Source organism: Podarcis pityusensis, assembly GCF_964106645.2.
Source record: "Podarcis pityusensis genome assembly, chromosome: 10".
NCBI classification, from domain to species: domain Eukaryota; kingdom Metazoa; phylum Chordata; class Lepidosauria; order Squamata; family Lacertidae; genus Podarcis; species Podarcis pityusensis.
The window spans coordinates 45771454-45779615 of record NC_138035.1 but is presented as its reverse complement, the minus strand read 5'-3'; the positions used below and the strand labels follow the sequence as shown (position 1 = coordinate 45779615).

The following is an 8162-nucleotide window of genomic DNA, read 5'->3' as shown; positions in this document are numbered from 1 at the left end:
TTGAGTTCATAGCATTAGCTGTCTTGTAGATAAAAACCTATCAACCCAGTGGCGTTCCCTTTTTTTTTGTTTTTTTGTTGCAACAGGAATAGCACTTTTCTGTAGACCAAAGTCAAATACAATGAATTCATTATGAGCACACTTTGCTGAAACTAATTTAATTCCTGTCTGATTATTGTGGCATTTTTAAGCTCTAGAGACAATAAATCCAGGAGGTGTTCTCCAAGTCCAGATCCCATTGAGATCAGTGGAAGCTAAGCATATTATTAAGCACCTAAATCCTTTTGCTCGATCAATTGCTTACCCGCCCTGCTCCCATATTCAAGTTGGCACCCTTGCATGCATTTAAAGTTCGGAGCTCTTGAAAGGTAGAATAAGGCTTATATAAGGGGTGAACAGATTTCAGTCTTGTGGAATCTACTTTGTTCTTCCACTAGAACCTTGAGAATTCACCAAAGGAGCTAGGTATAAAAACCATGCCCTTAGATTGAAAGGCTTCTGAAGCCAGCCATTGGGTTTCCGTTTCAGAGCTGAACCGAGCGCACTGTCTTCCTGCACAAATATCAGTTGGCTATTCTGCCCTCCACCCCCAAAAAAGATTTGTTTTTGCCATTTCAGTAGTATGATTTATTTTCTTTTATTTATAGTTTCTATATATTGCTTTTCATGCAAGCCTCATAAAGCAGTTTGCGTAAGATTACTGCAACAATAGGCATTGTGGGATGGGATGGGGGGGAGAGTTATAACAGCATAGAAAATACAATTGTAATTGTGTACATAATCCCATTTACTCTGCATCCAGTAGGCTCCCAACATTGAAGCGGGATACACACAATGTTAGCCACCATCCATGTTGTTCCTTAGGAAATACTTCTTTGTTCTGAGAAAAAGAAAGACCTAGCTGCATTTCAAGCATTAATGGGTACATAGCTTGCTTCTCTCTTGGCAAGATGATTCTGTAGAAGCCCCCATGGTGACAGCTGGAGGGCAGAAGGACCACCGCTGGCAGCTGGAGTGAAAAGCCAGAACTGGGACTCAAAATCCTCACCAATCTATTTTTGAGTCGCCTAGAGATCAATCAGTAGATCCCAAGCTACCTTCTTCCCATTATGGTAACACCAAACATTGGAACAGGAGGGTGTGTGTCAACTGGCAACATCCTGAATTATGTTATGACTCAAGCTGTGAACTTACCTGTTTTCATCTTCTCAACTGTGACGGCTAGACACTTGCCATTTCACATTGGTTCTGTTAATTTCCAGCTCTAAGGCCCGATGAGGAGTCTTGTGCTTGCACATAGCCGTGTAATGGGCTGAAATGGAGACCTGATACTGGAGGTTGAGAAATCTGTGCAATTAAGCAAAATCCTCCATATTATTCTTGGAGTGGATAGTATATTTATTTCATAAAATCTATGCGCTACTTGATGGTAAAAGTGGTTTACAAAGAGAATAAAACAATAAAATTATCAGTAAAAACAGCTATTTAAAACATTTCAAACCCTCAATAAGATCAGCAATAAACTACAAGCAGATTGAAACATACATCAACATTATACATGTCTGGGTAGGATTGTCTAAATTCTTTTAACCAAGAGAGTACAGTGAAGGCGTTTGCCTGATCTCAGGAGGCAGGGTGTATATGTGTCTGCATGTCTCAGTGCAGTATGCAATTAAAACGAAACACTCCTTTCTCCCACCTGGAACCAAGAAAATATACTACACACAGGGAGTGTCTCACTGGAGTGTGTGGAAGTGCAATATGTCATCGATAAAAGGTGCGATTTTTATTTAACATACCTAACCAAAACCAGCATCCTTTGGAAACCACTGTGTGAAGCTGTATCGATCAGCCAAGTACATCTTTTTTTAGCCCGCTACACTAAGTCGCTCTTGAGCCCTCTGTTCCATATGCTGCGGTTCTGTTTCCTTGGTAACCAAGGAAAACATTCCAGGGCTTTGCATTGTTAGGTTTGGCAGAACGCAGAAAATTGCCACCTTCTGACCATTTTGCCATTTGACTGAAATTATGGCAAACCTTTTTCTTGCGTCCTTTGAGCGTAACTCAGTGCGGATGAACACTTTTGAATAAAAGCCCTTTGTTTTGTTCTCTTTTCCTTTTTTGGTGGGATTTGGTTATAAATCCATTGAGAGTTTTCCTTCAGCAGTTTGAGTTTCTTCAAAGACTTATTGACCGAAATGCCCCTGTTAGGCCCACTGTGACATGATCGCCCAGTTGACTCTCCGCAAAGGTAAGGGGCAAAGCAAGTTTGGACAGTTTTGTCCTCTCTTATATAGACTCTTTTGACCTCAGAATCTGATAGGCCCATGCAGCTTGCGTGAGCTCAGTGGAAGTAAATCAATTCTAAGAAGGTAAATCATCTCCTTGCCTTTCAGCTTGGAGTGAATGATTGGCAGGAGGAAACGGTGGTGAACTAAGAGGCCTGGCTGAGCAGCAGCAAGCCATTAACATGCCAGACACCAGGAATTTATCTTTAGTGCAGATGCCACAAATCGTACCCCTTCTCCAGTGCCCAAGATGTTTTCACAAATTATGAATATGGCACTGGGCTGATTGAGTTGTGCATTTCTCTGCATCATCTTCCTTCTCCATATAGCTTAACAGGGCTTTTCCTAGCACATTCTGTGTAGACCCAAAGGTAAGACTCTAGAGGCTGTTGGGAGAAGTGTACATTTTATAGGTACTTCTCTGCAACTTACTTATTTAGCGTAACGTTTGGGGTAAGCTTGTGTTGCATCCTTTGGAATAAGGTTTTCTCTGCTTTGCCCCCTTATATAGCTGCACCCAAATCAGGAGAAGGGGACAATATGACAAGGAGAACATGCCTCCCCTTTTTGCTTTGTTTTTGGCTGAACTTTATAGAAGCTTTGAAGAGGAAAAGCATGAAATTTGCCACAGCATGTGAGAAATGTCAACATCTCTAAGTGCTACTAAAGGTTTGTTCATTGCCCACTGAGTCAATTCTTCCAGCACAGCTACTTCATCCATTAAGCAAGGTGTAGATAACCTGCAGCCCTCCAGATGTTGTGGGATGTTGACTCCCATCATCTCTGGCAATTGGTCATTCTGCCTGGTGCTGATGGGAGTTGGAGTCGCATCACATCTGGAGGGTCACAACGTTAGCATTTCTTGTTAAACCTGCATTTTTTATTCCTCAGTTCTGTGGAGGTCTCATTTATTTACATTTGGTTTCATCTATCTTGAAGGATCGTTTTGGTTGCACATTTTTCAAACATATCCTGCTGGGTGTATGTGTCTTTTAAGACAGCCAACTGTCCTGATTTTTCTGTTTAATTCAATATTTATATTGCCATTACTTTGAAAAATTCTGCTGCAGCAAACTCTCCAATGCTCAGCTTTATTAAAGGATGCTAATTCTCTTTCATGTGTTTCAATTAGGTTTCTTTTTCTCATGATATCTCAATCCGGTTAGCTTTTTATTGCTCAGATCTCTAAATTTGACATAGGAAATAATTTCAACATGACTATACACCTTTTCTGAAATTCAACTTTGTATGTGATGTGTTGCTTTTAGCTACAAGACAAGTGTGAGCCACTGGTTCAGACAGTGGTTTTACTATGCCTTAAAAATGAAATACACATTTTAGTGTGTATATTCAGTCTGAATATAATAAACATATCATGTTTGGTTGAGGCACCGTTGTTTGAGGAGCTACAACTGTCTTTCCATAATTATTTCATCTTAAGAAAAGAGCCATACAGGAGAGACTCAATTCTCATGCGTAAAGTAAGGTTGTATCCAGAATATGAGGTTGTAGTCCACTTATTCCAGAATAGTTCTGTTCAAGTAATATTAAAGTCAGTGAAATCTGGGCATGACTTGCTTGACCGTTTTGAGAGGAGTTGGGTCTGCAGAAAGCATATCCACACACAGTTTAGTGTCATTATATAGCTGAGTTAGTAAGTGGCCCGAGACCTAGGTGTACCTGGGTAGATTCAGAGGTTTCCTGTTACTGTTCTTGTTTAAACAAGACAATAACATGTGATTATTTAAACAGTGAATGGGAGCATGGGCACAGACATAAGTCCTGCCTGGTGCATATTGCCCTGACCTTCCTCATGATGTGTGGAGAAGGTCTAAAGAGGGTGCTTACTCATGTTTGCTTGAATACAAGTAGAACCCTCCACATAATTGGGGACCCTGATAAAGTATGGTCCTTGATCATGCAGAAGTTTCCATACATATTGAAGGAAAAGCTCCCTTCAGACCTTCCCATTCAATACAAGAAATGTGGGGACCTGTTGGGTAAGGCTGTTGAATGTTGGGGGCAGGACCTCTCTGAACAGCCCAACACCTCCTTCGCTTGAGGAAGTTTCCTGTTAAGGTGTAATACTGACCTCTTCTATGATATCTTGGTTATACCACTGCTTTGTTCCAGGTGTGCTGCATGGGGAAGAAGAGGTATCCTAACAACCACCAGAGCAATCAAAACTGAAAAACGAGAGGTTTACACAAGCGCCACAGATGGATGCTAGATCTTTTCACAATTTGGTCAGTTGAACCAAGAAAGGTGGGTAGGGCTGGGTACCTGGGCAGAGTTCATAAAAATCCACCAGATCATGAGCCACATTTTCCAAGCTATCGTTTTATCTTTAAAAGCAATGCTTCCCACAATATATGTTGCATGAACAGATTTCTAAAAATGCAAATTGAAAGGAAATGGGTGTGATTTGCATCACTTCTGAATGTAACCTGCAATTTACTGACCAGTTTGATTGGGGAAATAGATTCCTTGATCCACTCCTCCCTACTTGCATATCTGCCTCCCTGAACTCAACCTCATAGAAACATTTTAATGGATTGTGAGCATCTGAATCCTGAAAAATGGGAGGGAAATTACTTTTCCAGTATAAGAACAAGTATTCATTTGTGTGCTTCTATTCTGAAAGAGTAGACTATTCATGTATATTTAGGCAACATCTACTGGTTAGTCTGAAGCAACTATTCAGCATTTGTTTGTATTGAGAATAATGGCATTTTTTTCACTCTCCACTTCTTTTTATTCTAGTGTATATGCTTGTCTTTAGTCCAATCATCTCCCAAGGAGTGCATATTTTAACCTAAAATGTTAAGAATACGAAAGACTTCTTTGACAGAACAAAAAAGCTGTTTGCTTATACCTTACAAATGAGATAAGATAATACAAGAAAGAAAAAGAAAGAGATCATGCTGTTTTAATGGCAAGTTCCAACAGCAAAATAAAATGGTTGGAGGTTCGTGAAAGCTCCCCTTGAGCAATATTTATAGGGATCAAACGAACATCAAGAAGTACGTCTGTCTCAGCAAGGGATATATTATTCTTCCAATTATCACAAAGTGTAATGGATACATTTGGAAAGATGAAGCATTCATGACTGAAGGAATAACGTAAGATGCTGGGTATGTGTTTTATAGCAGAGGATATATCCTTATAATGAATGTCACCACCCCCCATAGTGTCCTTTGTATTAGAAGCTGTCATATGTGCATTTCTTTTCTTGCATAGAACTTTTTGCAGTTCAATGTACTGACCCATAAAGCTCTTTGTCCACCTGGTGGTTTCAATGACATCTTTTCAGCACCAGGTAAAAATGAGGGAGCTGTTCATGGCGAGTTCCAGCACCTGTTTTTCTAGGAAAATAGCACTGGGTAACAGACTTCTAACAAGTCTAAATAACTACTACTACCACTACTACTACAAATCTTATGACAATCCCAGATACTAGATCACAAGGAAATTTATCATCTCTAGTGCTGTTTTTCTAAGGAATCAGCAGACAAGAGAACAGGTGAGCCAAGGGAATCAGGTCCTTAGACCCTGAAGGATGAGTTAAACAGACATTCAGGTTAAGAACCAGTTTAGGTCCTGGATGATTTTCTAGGATTAGCCTAGGATGGGCATATATCCTACTTTACAGTGGGGCAATCCTCTGTTTGAAGGTGTGTCTCATTCAAGTTCAGATTAAAGATAAACAAGGGAGATCAAAGAGGCCTTAAAGTTGCCCATCAACAGATAGCCCTTAGACAGAGGGCTATGTGAGCACACTTCGTGGTCATTGTCTTCTGAGGTAAAAATATAGAAATGTATTTCTAAATATGCATTTATACATATAAATTAGCACTTGCAAATCTGTGCCCTCTTTTGATATTCTCTTTAGGCACTGTGGAGCGGCCATTCTTCGTCCCTCCTTCCAAATGCCAACACGATGGCTGTTTTAAGAATGAGGTTGCACTTCATGTTCACTAGATCCATAGCCCTGACCTCCAGGAATATTTAAAACTCAAGTTTCCTTACTGGCCTTCACACTGTGTCAGGTTGTTCAGCAGGGTGAAACAACCCACTTCAGGGGACACCATGATGGTGGAACAGGAAAGGTGAAAGCAGGAATTGGTGTATAAATGGTGACAGCAAGGCTTGTTTAAAGTGTTGAAGTTAGTGGAGGAGGGGAGTGCCATTTGGGCCCTGTTTAGGCTGACATGCCAAAGCCATTATTTATTGTGGGGTGTCATGAACTGGCAGGACAACAGGGAGGAGGAAGAGGATCCGAGTGAGGGGTGTAGCTGGGACTAGGACACACTGGGGCAAACTAAGGATGGAGAACAAGAGGCGTAGAAAATATGGGGCGACGGAGGATAGTGAAGGGATGGGGGTCACTGCACAGGAACCAGAGCAGCAGGACCCATCACCAGAGCCAGAGGAGCCCCTGTCTTCCCGAACACGACAGACTCTGAGGCATGAGGAACACTCTAGGAGGCCGAGGCAGGCAAAGGGCCCACAGCCCAGCTTCCTAGTTGGCCAGGTGGGGCTCGCTAGCTCTGAGAGGAGGTGTGTGATTCCTCAGCTGAAGTAGGCTGAGGACAGGTGAGTCTCACATGGCTCATCAAGCCCAGATGCTGCAATCAGCATGCAAAGTACAAAAGGGAAGCAGAGCTGAATTGCTGTGTCTGCTTGACTGTCTGTGCTGATGAATCTTGGCTTGGCTGCTCCTTGAACTCCATGGTTTGACTCTGGGCTGTATTCTGAATGCTGGACTTTGGACGTGGCTCCTTGGATCAACCCTAGACTGTGTTTACTGACCTTTGGAGTTTGTTTGTGTGGATTGACCTGCAGACCTTGAACTTTGGATTGGTGTGCTGACCTGCTGCCAGGTAGGCCAGGGGTTCAGGACATGAAGACATGGCAAAAGCAACAGTTCCCTATTAAGGTGCTTTACAAATAGGGTTCATATCTTGATAAAAGAGCTGTGGGTCCCAGCACAAAATGGCTGCCAATGGCAACAAAAATAGAAAAAAGAAAAATGTGATGGTACCTGAGACCAGCGATTACCATCACAAAGAAACCACTGGTAGCTTCCAACGTGCTGTAAATGTCTGTGTTGAGTGCATGTTGATTGTCACTTTAAAAAAAAAGAATTGCAGTGATTCAGCGACAATTTTTAAAACATTGTTTAACTCATTTCTGTATCTAAAAAGACAGAAACTCTTGCATTAAAGTGTGATTAGAACTGTAAGCATAATTGAAATATGGTGTGTAGCACTGATTTTTAAAAACAGCTTTATAACATTTACATACCTATCTTTACACAGCAGTTCAGAACATTGTTAGCCACTTAGTCTGCAAACTAAAGCACATTTATCTAGGAGTCGGAACCATTGATCACAGTGGCACTTACGTCTGAGTAAGCAGCATGAAATGGCACTATCAGCCTGTTCCACTGTGGCATGGCTATCAATGAGCAGCCAGGAATGACTTTGGTGGCAGATTCCTAAATGCTATCAATTTGTTCAATTTAATATTATTTTCCTATATACATGGAATAATTTCCCCTTCATCTGTTTCTTTGTACCTATCTCTTTTGCCTTTTGTTTTGGCAGAGTTTACTCTAATTTGTGTTGAGTTTCATAATATTAAAGTCAGCTATTTTGGGCATATCTTGTCAAGTTTCAAATAAGCAACAGAGACAAATTGATGAGGTGAAATTATGAGCACAATGGAATTAAACAGAGTTTAGGAACACAAGAAGCTGCATTTTACTAGGTCAGACTATTTATTTACCTCAGTACTTTAACTGGCAATAACTGTCTTCAGTCCCAGAGATTCCCTGCCCCCCATGCCAAATGCTTTAAAGCAGGGGTGATG

General features: G+C 41.1%; 2 long non-coding RNA genes across 6 annotated transcripts in view; one reads left to right on the top strand and one right to left on the bottom strand.

Annotated features, from left to right (window-relative positions):
* Positions 1-769: 769 nt before the first annotated feature.
* On the bottom strand, positions 770-1910 carry LOC308486921. The gene is made up of 3 exons (XR_013991384.1): positions 1800-1910; positions 1195-1347; positions 770-880 (listed from the first exon to the last, which is right to left on the bottom strand). It is a non-coding gene; the product is annotated as an uncharacterized lncRNA (long non-coding RNA).
* A 61-nt stretch (positions 1911-1971) lies between these two features.
* LOC308457409 overlaps positions 1972-8162 on the top strand; it is a 31544-nt gene continuing 25353 nt past the window's right edge. For 3 of the 5 annotated variants that reach the window (XR_013976887.1, XR_013976888.1, XR_013976889.1), the window contains exons 1-4: positions 1972-2251; positions 2397-2659; positions 2800-2957; positions 4422-4553. This is a non-coding gene — a long non-coding RNA (uncharacterized lncRNA). Of the gene's footprint in view, positions 2252-2396; positions 2660-2799; positions 2958-4421; positions 4554-5051; positions 7534-8162 lie in introns of those variants that run through there. The other 2 variants (XR_013976890.1, XR_013976886.1) reach the window with 2 other exon arrangements.